Source organism: Macaca nemestrina, chromosome 5 (genome assembly GCF_043159975.1).
Source record: "Macaca nemestrina isolate mMacNem1 chromosome 5, mMacNem.hap1, whole genome shotgun sequence".
Classification (NCBI taxonomy): domain Eukaryota; kingdom Metazoa; phylum Chordata; class Mammalia; order Primates; family Cercopithecidae; genus Macaca; species Macaca nemestrina.
This window is the reverse complement of record NC_092129.1, coordinates 38,529,245-38,543,391: the sequence shown is the minus strand read 5'-3', so window position 1 is coordinate 38,543,391 and position 14,147 is coordinate 38,529,245. Positions and strand designations below refer to the sequence as shown.

The 14,147-nt window shown below is 35.0% G+C and overlaps 1 long non-coding RNA gene across 1 annotated transcript in view; it reads left to right on the top strand.

Annotated features, from left to right (window-relative positions):
* Window positions 1-14,147, top strand: part of LOC112423832 (uncharacterized) — a 67,632-nt gene that overhangs the window by 33,219 nt on the left and 20,266 nt on the right. Inside the window, exon 2 of the long non-coding RNA XR_011623371.1 lies at window positions 7,392-7,466. This is a non-coding gene — a long non-coding RNA (uncharacterized lncRNA). The remainder of the gene's footprint in view (window positions 1-7,391; window positions 7,467-14,147) is intronic.

Below are 14,147 nucleotides of genomic sequence, written 5' to 3'. Positions count from 1 at the left end.
TTTCTTGAACCTTTTAGAGAACATGAGGGATTAGGATTATCAAATTAGATTTCTAAGTTGTCCATCATAGATTTTTTGTTTGTTTGTTTGTTTGAGACAGGGTCTCACTCTGTCACCCAGACTAAAGTGCAGTGGTACAATCACAGCTCACTGCAGCCTCAACCTCCTGGCCTCAAGGATTCTCCCACCTTAGCCTTCCCAGGTGCACGCTACCATGCTTGGCTAATTTTTGTATTTTTAGAAAATATAGGGTTTCACCATGTTGCCTAGGCTAGTCTTGAAGTCCTGGGCTCAAGTAATCCACCTGCCTCGACCTCCCAAAGTGCTGGGATTACAGGCATGAGCCACCAAGCCCGCATATGGAATTTATTTGATGGTTAAATTGTGCAAGGTCAGTTACACTGATTGGATTTTCTCACTCCAGAGTTTGGTAGGTGGTAGAGCATAACACTGTTGCTTGAGATATTAACTTATCCTAAAAATAAGTCATTTTTGATAACACCTAAGGTAAAATTATTAGCTTCAGGTTAATAAAGCATGAAAACAAAGTTTCATTTTGTTAAAGTTGAGGTAAGTTATTATAGCATTAGAACAGACAAAAAACAACAACAAATGAATGGGGAATAAAATATTAAGATCAAAACAATAATTTAACGCCAATTGTGATAATTATATCACTTTTGATTATCTTCTTTTGAAAGTAAAATTTACAAAAGTCTATTGTACTTTTAACTGTCTCAGTATTTTTTTTTTAAAGGGAGAGATTAAGAAAAACCTTAAAAACAGTTTAGAAATACAGGAATTACATTATTAAAAAAGTACAGCCAACAGTAGTTTTCTAGTGAATTTGAATTGTGAAGGAAATTAAGTAGGTAACAGTGCTTCCAAATAACAAATCTAATCTCAGATAATTATTCAAACCTCTTCTCCACATTTTCACCAGAAACCTCTTGCTCATTGGCAGTCACTCCCATTCTCCTCTCCCAACCCCAGCCCTATGCAATGACTAATCTATTTTGTCTTTATAGATTTGCCTATTTTAGAATTTCATATAAATTGAATAATACAATTTGTGGTCCTTGATGGCTGGCTTCTTTCACTTAGCATATGTTTTTGAAGTTCATCCATGTTGTAGCATGTATCAGTAATTTATCCTTTTTAATGGCTGAATAATATTCCATTGAATAGATGCACCACATTTTGTTTATTCATGCCTCAGTTGGTGGGCATTTCGGTTGTTTCCATTTTTTGACTATTATCAATAATGGTGTTGTGAACATTCATGGCCAAGTTTTTGTGTTCTCTGCCTTGATTGTGTAGATAGCACCAAGCATGACTTGGTCTGTATGTCCATGTGATATTATGGAAATTTGCTCCCCACCTTGAAGAAGTAGAATTCTAATCCAAGTTTTTCCTGTTCATTTACCAGGTTGAGAGTTGTTTTCTCTGATACATGCATGTGGTTTATCTCTAAGAAGTACCATAGGAATGAAGAGTTGTCTATTTATTTGAACCAGTTGGAAACAAGGGATCTAGAAAACAGAAAAATATTTGTATTGTTTGCATCTAGGCAAATTAATATAATTAACCAAATTAAGTTACTTTCAAGTGTTAGGAACTAACTATATTTGCTTATGGACTTTCCATCTGGTACAATTTGGATGATTTTTTTTATTCTGCTAATCCCCAATTCTTTTCTCTTTTTTTTTTTTTTTTTTTTTTTTTTTTTTTTTGAGACGGAGTCTCGCTCAGTTGCGCCCAGACTGGAGTGCAGTGGTGAGATCTTGGCTCACTGCAAGCTCCGCCTCCCGGGTTCATTTCCTGCCTCAGCCTCCTGAGTAGCTGGGACTACAGGCGCCCGCCACCAGCCCGGAAAATTTTTTGTATTTTTAGTAGAGACAGGGTTTCACCGTGTTAGCCAGGATGGTCTCATCTCCTGACCTCGTGATCCGCCCGCCTCGGCCTCCCAAAGTGCTGGTATTACAGGCGGGATAGACTGTGCTCGGCCTACTAATACCCATTTCTTGAATGCTTGCTATTGTACTTCCTATGCAGAAGGCCCCCGATTTACAATGGTTTAACTTAACAATTTTTCAATTTTACAATGGTGTGAAAGCAATATACATTCGGTAGAAACCACACTTTGAATTTCGAATTTTGATCTTCTCCTGGCCTAGGGATATGTACGATACCCTCTTCTGATGCTGGGCAGTGCAGCTCCCAGGTAGCCACACCATCCCAACAGTAAACAACAGATACTACACAGTGCACTGTAGTCAATAAATTACATGAGATATTCAACACTGTATTATAAAATAGGCTTTGCATTAGATAATTTTGCCCAACTGTAGGCTAATGTCAGTGTTCTGAGCACACTTAAGGTAGACTAGGCTAAACTATACTGTTTGGTATATTAGGTGTATTAAGTGCATTTTCAACTTATGATGGTTTCAGCTTACAATGGGTTCCTCAGGAGGTAACTCCCATCGTAAGTGAAGGAGTATCTATATTCCCATAGAATATGCATCTTACACTTTATGTAATATTCTATTCCATTTGGTAAGCATAGCTTCTTTAACCTTTTTTTGGTTTGATCCTATCTAGGAATATTTGATTTCTATGGCAGCAGGCTTATTTGTGTGTGTGTGTGTGTGTGTGTGTGTGTGTGTGTGTGTGTGTTTAGGAGGTTTAACAGAATACTTCTGGTATTCTGTCTTGCAATGGTGATGAATCTGGCTCCACCACGTATTTTAAAACAATGTTTCCAAAGTAGAACTCCAGGGTCATAACATGGTATGATATTGGATTGTCTGAATGGCTGTTAGCACTTATACATGTTCTCTGTATAAAGGGGTTATACATTCATTCAACAGATATTTATTGATTTCCAACTATAGCTATTAAAATCTCTCTGCTTTAGGATATTATAAAAGTGTTATTTATTATACAGATTCACCTGGCACCTCTTAGACTATCTGAGACCTTTTTGGAACTCAAAAGTTACATGGAACATGATCTGTAGCACACAGCAGTTTACTGTCTTTGAAATAACGAATGTAACTCCAACTGAATTAAGGTTTACATTGCACAGAGTGAATTATAGAGCTAGTCGTTATTACTATATAGTTAATACACATTAATAATTGCAGATAATTCAGAAAACTTACTTTGGTAGTATCAGCAACGCTTTTGCAAAAGTCTCAATGTATATGTTTTTTTTGTTTGTTTAGTTTTGTTTTTTGATTATTTTTGAGACGAATCTCACTCTGTCAGCTAGTCTGAAGTGCAGTGATGTGATCTCAGCTCACTGCAACTTCTGCCTCTTTGGTTCAAGTGATTCTCCTGCTTCAGCCTCCAGAGAGCTGGGACTACAGGCGTGTGCCACCAACTATTTTTTGTATTTTTTGTATTTTTAGTAGAGATGGGGTTTTGCCATGTTGGCCAGGCCGGTCTTGAATCCCTAACCTCAGGTGATCTGCCTGCCTCGACCTCCCAAAGTGCTGGGATTACAGGCGTGAGCCACTGTGCTTGGCCAAAAATCTCAACATATATAATATTTCAAATGAAATAAAGTAGATCTCTTTCAATTAGCAAGAAAGAATCTTAGATTCTAGTTATTCAGGCAACTATGGCATCAGGGTTAAAATAATAACCCCTGAAAAAGATGTCTTTGACTCTTTTATAATCTCAGCAGTCCACACCCAGTATTATATCTTGTTTGAAAGAGAATATGGGCTTTCCTGGACTGTGTAAGCTGTACAGTTAATGCAATGAGATTCAACAGGATTTTAGAGCTTTCCAATTCCCTTTCTCTCATGTGTGATCTTGATTAAATGCATCTGTATTCTAAACCTTGATGCAAGCTAATCCCTTACCTTGAAGTCGCTTTTTAAAAACCTGTATAGGCAAGAAGCGTGTTTTGGAATTGGGTACAGCTAGTTGTCTAAGAACAGAATTTTAAATATGGTAGCATGGTTCTTGTGGTATGGAGTTCAGGTGAGGATACTTCACTCAGTTGACATCTTATTGGCTAAAGCTTTTTACTGACTAGCACTTCAAAAGATACTCTACACAGCAAACATTCTCTTGAGTGTTGGAAAGCTTGGTTCCAAGTGTGCTTCTACATGGAACCAAGGATATTTGGGTGTTGAATACCGTAGGAAGGTGCTTTGGTGCAATGAAGAATGTCAGAACTGTTTGACAAGGTACTTGGGCACACCAGACATAAGCTTCTTCATTGCACAACTATTCTCTAGTAATTTTCTTTGCAAGAAAAGAGACCTGACTTCCTTTCATGGATATAAATAAACGTAATATTTCTTATAGCTGTGTATATTTATCTTCTTAATGACACAGAAATTTATAACATAAATATGTTACTTACATATCACAGGACAAGTAGCAATTTATAACATAAATATGTTATTTACATATCACAGGACAAGTAGCATCTTGACGAACTGTCCTCAGAATAGAATACAGTAATTAATGTTTGTGTGTGTGTGTGTGTGTGTGTGTGAAAACAAACACTTTTTTTTTTTTGAGACGGAGTCTCACTCTGTCACCCAGGCTGGAGTGCAGTGGCCCAATCACTGCAAGCTCCGCCTCCTGGGTGCACCCCATCTTCCTACCTCAGCCTCTCGAGTAGCTGGGACTACAGGTGCCTGCCACCATGCCTGGCTAATTTTTTATATTTTCAGTAGAGATGGGGGTTCCACTGTGTTAGCCAGGATGGTCTCGATCTCTTGACCTTGTGATCCGCCTGCCTCGGCCTCCCAAAGTGCTGGGATTACAGGCGTGAGCCACTGTGCCCGGCCGAACAAACACTTCTTTAATAATGACTTTTGAAACAAATGATGAAAAGTTATAAATGAACCATCAGTGTTCAAATGAGGTTTCTGTGATTTTTATAAAGGCATAGCATCTTACAAATACTACAAATTAGTTGGTGGATATTTAATATGATAGAAACTATTCCATCTGAATTTTCTAGGAAAGTCAAAGTAAATTTGGTATTGTAACTCTTTTAAGCCAAATTAATTGGGTTATGTTTTCTTTTTTTTTTTCTTTCAACTTTTATTTTAGGTTCAGGGGATACATGTGCAGATTTATTACATGGGCAAATTTCATGTCGCTGGGATTTGTTGCATAAATGATTTTGTCACCCAGTGAGCACAGTACCCAAAAGGTAGTTTTTTGAACTTCTCCCTCCTCCCCAACTCCACCTTCAAGTAGGCCCCAGTGTTTATTGTTTCCCTCTTTGCACTCAATGTTTACCCCCCATTTATAAGTGAGAACATGTGGTATTTGGTTATTTGTTCCTGCATTCATTCACTTAGGGTAATGGCCTCCCGCTGTGTCCGTGTTGCTATAAAGGTCATTTCATTCCTTGTTATGGCTGCACAGTATTCCATGGTGTATATGTGCCACCTTTTCTTTAGCTAGTCCACCATTGATGGGCATCTAGATTGATTCCATGTCTTTGCTATTATGAATAACGTTGTGATGAACATACATGTGCATATGTCTTTTTAAACTATAGATATTTTGACATTAGTAGCATGCAAATCACTTTCTAAAACCATTATATAGACTGTCTAATGGTGTCCAGTTAAACTTAAAAGACACAAAGATAAGTGAATAAATAAGAGAATGAATGATGGAATAAATATACTATAAAATCCAGGTATCTGTTTTCTTTGTAGGAGGGAAGAACAAATTTATCATGGACTTTTGAATCTAATTTGGAAATTTGCATTTTATCATCTTCTCTCTTGTCTCCTTGCACTATAAGAATACAAGTTACTATTATTACTACCTGGAAAGTTAAACAGTTTGGGCTATTTTACTACACAGGCTTTCAAGGCTTATATTCTAGGGAAGAGGGAATGAATATTTGGAAGATAAGCATGTATCTCATTGGGAATTTAAAATGTTTTAGTTTAATTCTTTTGTAGATTCTGTGTTAACGGGAGGGGGCTGGATCTTGATGAAAATACAGAGGACAAAGCAACTGTGGTAAACACTGATCTTCCCACTTTAGGAACCCGAGCTCTATTATTGTCTAACACCATGAGTGCCCAGTGAATGTCCAATGATTGCTTGAATAATTACTATGTGTTCAGAGATACAACTCTGTGCTTTTGTGTGTGTGCACATGTGTGTGAAAAAAGGAGATTTAAAAGACCTTGAACTTGCCACTCTGTAGTAACTAACAAAATTAGGTACATAGTACTCAAAATAAAATTTCATATTTAGGATTGTTAGAAGAACAAACAGAAAATTATTAAATGTTAAATTTTGTAATAGGAGACAGAATAAACTCAGTTTTAACTATAGTACAGTATTTTTTTTAGCAGCAATCCTTACAAAATACAACTGAAAATCAATTACATAATTTTTCCTTCAAGGAAAGAACTCTTTGGTTTCTATTACTCCTGTGTTTCTAATGTCTTTGTGTATTTAAAAGATGGGTTAGGAGATCAATAGACAAGTCCTTGGAACATTAAAAACTATTATCCTAATTTCCTTCTTTTAAAAATATGCATATTTAATCTATTTTGGAACAATCTGAAAATTCAGGAAGCATAAAGTAACAGATAATTATAACCATGACTCAATTCTGATTAAATCTCATAATACGACTATCTTTCTTTTTTTAATGGTTGCCTATTCAATGTGCTAAGTAATTAACACCTTCTATATATTACACATGCAACAGAAAGATTACAGGATCTCATTGTGCAAAATTGGTGTAAATGAATGTCTCTTAAAGCTTCTGTCATTTTGCATGGATAAACAGAAATAATAACAAGTATAACAAATAGACCAACATTTGCTTCTTTTATTTTGAAATTAAGGGAAATACGTCCAGCCGGTGGTAAGAGCTACACATTGTTTTATTTCAGAGGAAATGGACCTTTGAAGAATTATCTGTGTTCCTTTTGGTTGTTAAACTTTCAAAACATGTACTAAAACAAGAAATAATAAATTATTGTTGTATACAACTCTTTTTTTCCCAGGAAAGAACAGTGGAAAACTGAGAAATTATTTATTCAGTCCAATTGAATCACTCTCATGAAATAAAAAATACCGCTCTAAGAAACTGTGACTTCTTTTATTTCAGATAACCCAAACCTGTCAGGGTAAGCCCAATCTACACCATCACTTAAAGCTGACAGGAAAAAAAATGTATACTATAACTTTTAGTTCAAAATAAATACCACTATGCATGTTTTTATAAATTATTCAAGTCAGAATTTAAAAATTATGTAGCATTCAATATTAACTGAACAATTCAGAATAGCAGGTTTTTGTAATTAATATTTGCACAGACTTCTAATAATTATTAAAATGGCCTTTATTTGTTTTTTCTTGCCACTGACCTATAGGATATAGTAAAAGAAGACAGATCAGTCTCTCTCCTGATAAGAAGAGTCACTAAGAGGAACATCTGCAACAACTAGGTTGTGTGAGGAATTTCTTTTTTAAATGTACATAAAAATATGTTAATGTACACTGCCTTGGGTAGATGAGATGTGTTATTTCTTTAATAAGTTTGAAAACATTTACAGAAAAACAGTTAACATAGGTACTTGTTTATTTCTTATAAAGGAATTAGTAAAAATGGAAGTTCCAGAAAATGCTAATTTCTTAGAATAAGATCTGTTTAAATTTTTCCAGTGCATAACAAAACACTTAAAACATTTTTTAAAACATTAAATTTAACATACTGTGTTTTAGAAACTATATGAAAGCAACCTGGATTTAGAGGGTTTAGACCAAGCCTTTGAAGTATCTTAAATCTCCTTGAGACCTAAAAGACTTGTTTATAACTAACAGTTGCTTTGTAAAAACAACATTATGAGATGTTTGAAAATTTTCTTGTTAAATTTTTATAAGAATATTTCAGTTGGGGAAGGAAGCATCTGCATTGCAAGATGATTTTTATTATTGATTTATTTAATCTCAGGAATGGAGAACAGGATGCCTTGCAGGGAAGTTTATCTGTGGCTTGTAAACATGAAGCGACTGAAAATATGGCAAGTTCTATCATCTTTGGATGGGCCTAATAATTTCTCATTATGAGTGTAAGACTAGTGATATGGCATCTTTAGTAGATTTTTGTGTGTCTTTTTTCTGTAAGACTACTGGAATTTAATCCTGGTTCACCCAAGTTTGAGAGTACACTGTGAGACTATTGAACAGATCAAAGCCACTAACAAGTAATTTTCTCCCAAGTTTTGCTTTTAAAGTGATCAGAATTTATTTAAAACAGATTGACATAAGAAACTTATTTGGAAATAAAGTCTGCATTAGTATTTGGAACTATTGATAGGGAGAGAATTTTTTTCTAAGAAAAACATTTCACTGTCTTGCTGTATAATAGAAGAGCAGTTTTCACATTTGATCTGTGCCTCACTCACTCTTGGCTATGTACTTTTGTAACATCGTCAGACTTTGCAAGAGAAGGTCAAGAAATAGAGGGAGATTCAACAAAGATACCACATTCGAAAATGCCAAGTTCTTATTTCTCTACTATGAATTAGTCTTCTAGTCATTATTTCACTAATTAAGTCCTCCAGGAAAATGTGAACTTAAATTTGTACCACTGTTGAATCCTAAAGTAATAAAACAGTTAGGTTTTAATTAAGAGATTTAGTAGAGAGTTCAATATACTTTGCATTTTACTTGTATTATTAATATATACTTTAGTATATATTAATACTAATATAAATATATTTAATAAATTTAATAAACATAAATATATTTAATATTAATATATTATCTAAATCTATTTAATGTATATTAATATATTATCTAAATATATAAATATAGATGAAGTGTACTTATTTTTTCTCTTTTCGATCACATATGCATTCTAGAATTTTCAGAATTGGTTGCAGTGACCCCCACAGTTTTCCTCCTGTTTTCTCTAGATTCATTATTCAGACTATTAACAACTTACAGTCTCCAATACTTTGTCCTTACATCTCAATAATAAATGTATTTTGGTCTATTTTTTTCTTTAGATTTTGAGGGCTTTATTATTACAGGGTAATAGTTCTAGATTTCTTAATATTTTGGAAATTCTATCATTAAATTACTGAGTGATTTGGGGAAAGCTGTTTTTTTTGGGAAGAATTGCTTTGCATTTGGTGTTTAGTTTTGTGTTTTTAATCCTAAATCCTATACTATTGACAAATTGGACATATTTGTGCTTATGTTGAAAAAAATGATTTGAGATTAATCTTTTTCTTTTTTAAACAATCTTGCCCTGTCACCCAGGCTGGAATGCAGTGGCACGATCTTGGCTCACTGCAACCTTTGCCTCCCTGGTTCAAGTGATTCTTCTGCCTCAGTCTCCTGAGGCAGAAGTAACTGGGATTGTAGGTGTGCGCCATCATGCCTGGCTAATTTTTTGTATTTTTAGTAGAGACAAGGTTTCACCATGTTGGCCAGGCTGGTCTCAAGCTCCTGACCTCAAGGTGATCCATCTGCCTCAGCCTCCCATAGTGTTGGGATTATAGGCGTTAGCCACTGTGCCCAGCCCTAATTGAAATTAATCTTATAAGAGTTATATTTCTACTTCTCTAAAGAATCAGTGTTTATTGAGTAAATATATTCATTAAAAAGGGCAGGCTATAAAAAATGCATTAGATATGATGTCATTTTTCTAAAAACAATATACACATAGGAAAAGATTTAAAAGGATTTACGTCAAGGTACTTGGTGGGTTTTAAGGAGATTTCCCTTTGTATATCTGTATTTAGTAATTTTTCTACAGTGAATCTTAATTGATTTTATAAGTACAATAAATTTTAAAAATAATTCATGTTTTGGAATTGAGTATAGAAAGCTAGCCACACTGGATCTTGATAGATTGAGGTACACTTTATACTTTGTCAGCAGTTAGGTCAGAAGCCACATCCTCATCTGAGAGCTGAAATTGGGTGTGGGGAGGATGATTATAACTCAAGAATTGTTGAGTGCTCAGCTTGCAAAGAACTCCAGAGCTGCTGCTAGGGCAGTCTTCTCCTCCATCCTGCGGATGAAGTCACTGAAGCCCTAGCTATGAGGTCATGAGTCCAAGTTCACATGGCTACATGGCTAAACCTGGTTTCAAGAAGTTCTTTTCTTAGAGGTCACAGATTTGTGAAACATTGGCTGCTATGTCAGGTCTGCAGGCCTATGAATATTTAAGAATTTGGGATTTGTGTCTGCATTTAACAATCAGGAGTATTCATATAAAAATCCAGATATCTAAGTTATCTTGAGAAAAATCTTGAAAAGCCATACTTCATGTTCTTTTCCTGAGGTAACAGGTGGAATGGGACACGGATTGCCCATTTATGAGGGGCACAAAATTTGTTCTCCATTGATCTCACAAGAACCACCTGGCCCCATAGGCCTTGGAATTAGCAACTTCTGTATACTGGCCCCAAACAATGAAACAGTGAGAGCGTGATTCTTCATTGATAGTAATTAGGATCACCAAACACCATTTCTCAGAATGTCTTCTCAGAATGCTTCTTTTCCTCCTATACTATGTCATTTGGGAATCATTACTGAAGAGTGAAAAAAACTCATTACTGAGCTATTACTCAGTAATAATGAAGTTCTTATTAGAGTGAGAGGGTGATTCCTAAACAACAGCTTCGAGCACTTAGTGTCAGACTAAGTTAGGAAACAAATGTGGATTTGTCAATCCTATGATACCTGGATAGTCAGAAAAGAGAAAGCAGCAGAGGAGATGGCTCTGGCTCATTGGGCTTTCCTGAGACGAGTTTTAGACAGCAGGAGGTAACATTGCCTTCTAAGGGTCTTTTTTCCCTTGACTCATAAACCTTCCACTTATATTCATTTATATAGTTATTTATACTTGATTTTTAACTCTGACAGCACCATGAAGAAAGCACGTTTAATCCACAATGTGAAAAATGCATTGCTAAGTCTTGACTTGAGTTCAAAGTCAAGAGGATGTCTTAGCTGTGATGTTATTTCTAGAGTATCCCCTCTGAAGGCAAATTATCAAGATTTGTTAGAGATACCTATTCATGTGCATCTTACTAACCCTTTCCCAAGATGGAAGCGGATTCTGAGATGGATGTTAGCATGACAATTAAGGGTAAATGGCAGGACATTTTTCTCAAGAGGCAAAGAAAAGCCATATATGGTTTAAATGGGATGCCAAATAAGGTACTTGCTTTTCCCATACTTTATAATGCTGACACTTACATCTTGAAGACATTGTAAGTTTGGATTTGTTTGGAGGTTCCATTATACACTGTCATACATGCAAAAAATTTTATACATGCTATAGTTAGAGATTCCAAAGTACTTTTGGTTATTTTATACTTTTCTAGAATAACTCTCATATGTTGGCTCTGAATGACCAGATGACTTGCTTACATCTTTATAGCTGCATTATTGAACTTGACCAGTTTTATTTGAAGGAAAATATTAATCTAAGCAGAAGCATTCAGAACATGTGTGTAAATCATTTCTCCCAGTACACATTTGTTTTGTTGACTTTAGTTCTCAGTGTCTCACCAAGCTGCCTCTAGCACCATTTTCTTGTTAATCTAAATAGAGAAGTCTTCTTCAGTCCTGCATGACTGTTTACAATTTTGCATGACTGTTGATCAATTTTGTTTGATTTTTAAAAGTTTTAAAATTTTAAATCAATTTTGTTTGATTTTTGTTTGATTTTTAAAAGTTGTTATTAAACCTAAAGAGAATACTTAATATTTAAAGCATGCCACTTTAAACATATTTTTCCTGGTTTTATTCCTAATTTAATAATTAGGACATGAGAAACTGATTCCTAAATAGTTTTTGGCTTAAAATTACACACTTTTTTTTTTTTTTTTTTTTTTTACACAATGCTTAGCTATGGCTTTTGGCCAGCGTTTATTCCTTGCATGTCATTTGTGAATGCCTTCAAATAAAAAACGTGCAGAGTTGAATTTATATTTTTGGCTTCAGAGACAGCATAAAAACTGTTTCCATTTTAATTTTAAGCTAGTTCTGTAAAGAGATATAATGCTACTTAAATTTTAAACACATCAAGAATCTCAAACGGGGCTGTGTTACGTTATCATATCTGGTCGTTCTTTGCATTAGGATTATTCCTAATGTTTTGCAATGTTCACTACTTGGGCATCCAAAATCTCAATAACAAACCAAGACCCTACAGGGTCCCTATTCGAGAGATACTATCAAGAGTAAAGAATAGTATTGAAATACACTTTTGTCTTTAAGACCAGTTTTTAAAGTTTTGGGTTCACGGGTTTCTCTGAGAATCTAACGAAAGCTGTATAGCCTTCTCCAGAAAAAGGCACACACAATGGAAAAATCTGAATATTCAGTAAAGCTCTCATCATGTCTCTAAGTTTATAGATCACAGGTTAGAGAGCCCTGTGACAAACTGATATAGATACATGTTCATAGATATGTATGTATGCACTGTATATGCTATAGGATATACATATATTTAATTTTTTAAAAACTTCCTTTAAAATCTCCTCAAGTAGTTGAAAGCTCAGAAATCTTGGTTGCGTCTAAGGATTGTTTACTTCCATAGAAGGCAGGTAGATGTACTGAGTTTTAGGAATCAATATATTAATGAAATAAGAATGTGTCTAAAACAAGCAACTGACCTAAAGGTAGGTTATCTAACTGCAGTTGTATGACGCCATCATACCCTCATCCCTTCAACAGTTTTTGACTTCTAGCATTCATGACATGCCATTTTTCAGACGTGTTTATAAAAACAGATATTACATTCATTGTCTTCAGTCACATTCAGATCAACATGTTTCTAATTTTACTTTTGATGTCTTCTTTGGATACAGGACAAATTGAGAAGTTTGTTGTATAATTCCAAAGTTCTTAGAAATGTCTTATTAGGTTTTTTCATGATTTTCAAGTATTTTGAGTTTTTATATATTTCTTTTTGTTTGTGTTTTCTGTTTTCTTTCTGTTATTCTCAGAAAACATACCGTGCATGATTTCAATCCTGTGGAATTGATTGTAATTTGGTTTTTATATAGCCCTTTTAGTTGAATGTTTTGGATGCACTTAAAAAGGCTATTCTGCCACTGTTGGTTATAGTGTTCTGTATATGTCAATTAGATCAAGTTGGTTGATATATCTTTACTGATTTTTGTCTATTTTCTTGATTACTGAAACTGGAGTGTTAAAATCTCCAAATATAATTGTTGTACTCGGTTGAGTGGTATTCCTCCAAAATCTATGTCTACCCAGACCTGTGCATGTAACCTTATTTAAAAATAAAGTCTTTGCAGGTATAAGCAGGTTAAAGTGAAGTGGGGCTGGATTAGGGTGGGCCATAATTCAATGGTTGGTGTCCTTACACACCTAGAGATCTGGACACACAAGTAGAGGGGAGAAGGCTATGTGAAGAAGGAGGCATAGATTGAAGTTATGGTCAAGGAATGGCAAGGACTGACAGCAAACACCAGTAGCCTGAAGAAGGAAGGAAGGATCCTTCCCTAGGGCCTTTAAGAGAGCATGTCCCTGCTGATACCTTGATTTCAGACTTATGGTCTCTATAACTGTAAGACAATAAATTTCTGATGTTTTAGGCCTCCCTCCCCCACAAAAATAAAAGGTGTTAGGATGCAATAATTATTTTGACAAATTTCTCTGAAAAGCTTTAAAATTTTTAGAAAGCAAAAATACTCCATCACTATCCTGATAGCAATCAACATGTAGTCAGATGCTTTAGCTAGCATAGTCTTACTAATATTTGTGTCAATGAGTAGGGTTGTAGTATTAAGATTTTCAACATGGTAGCAAATATTTGTCCCCTGCACTTCCAATTATAAGGTCAAATTCAAATAAAAGTAAGGACACAAAGATGAGAACCCTCATCCAAATTTTGACGTAGATTATTATTTATCAATCATCAATAGACTCTGTGCCAAGCACTGGGCTGGGCGCTGTACCTTTTGAGGATTCAAAGGTAGAGTAAAAGCAGTCCTGTCCTCAGGGTGCACTGGACACTGTGCCGGGGAAGACATACAACCAGCGACACCGTAATATGGGCCATCAGTACTCTAATAACGCTGACAGGAGTGATGTTTCAGAAATATTTCTCAGTTCGTGTTTCCTTATTGGCT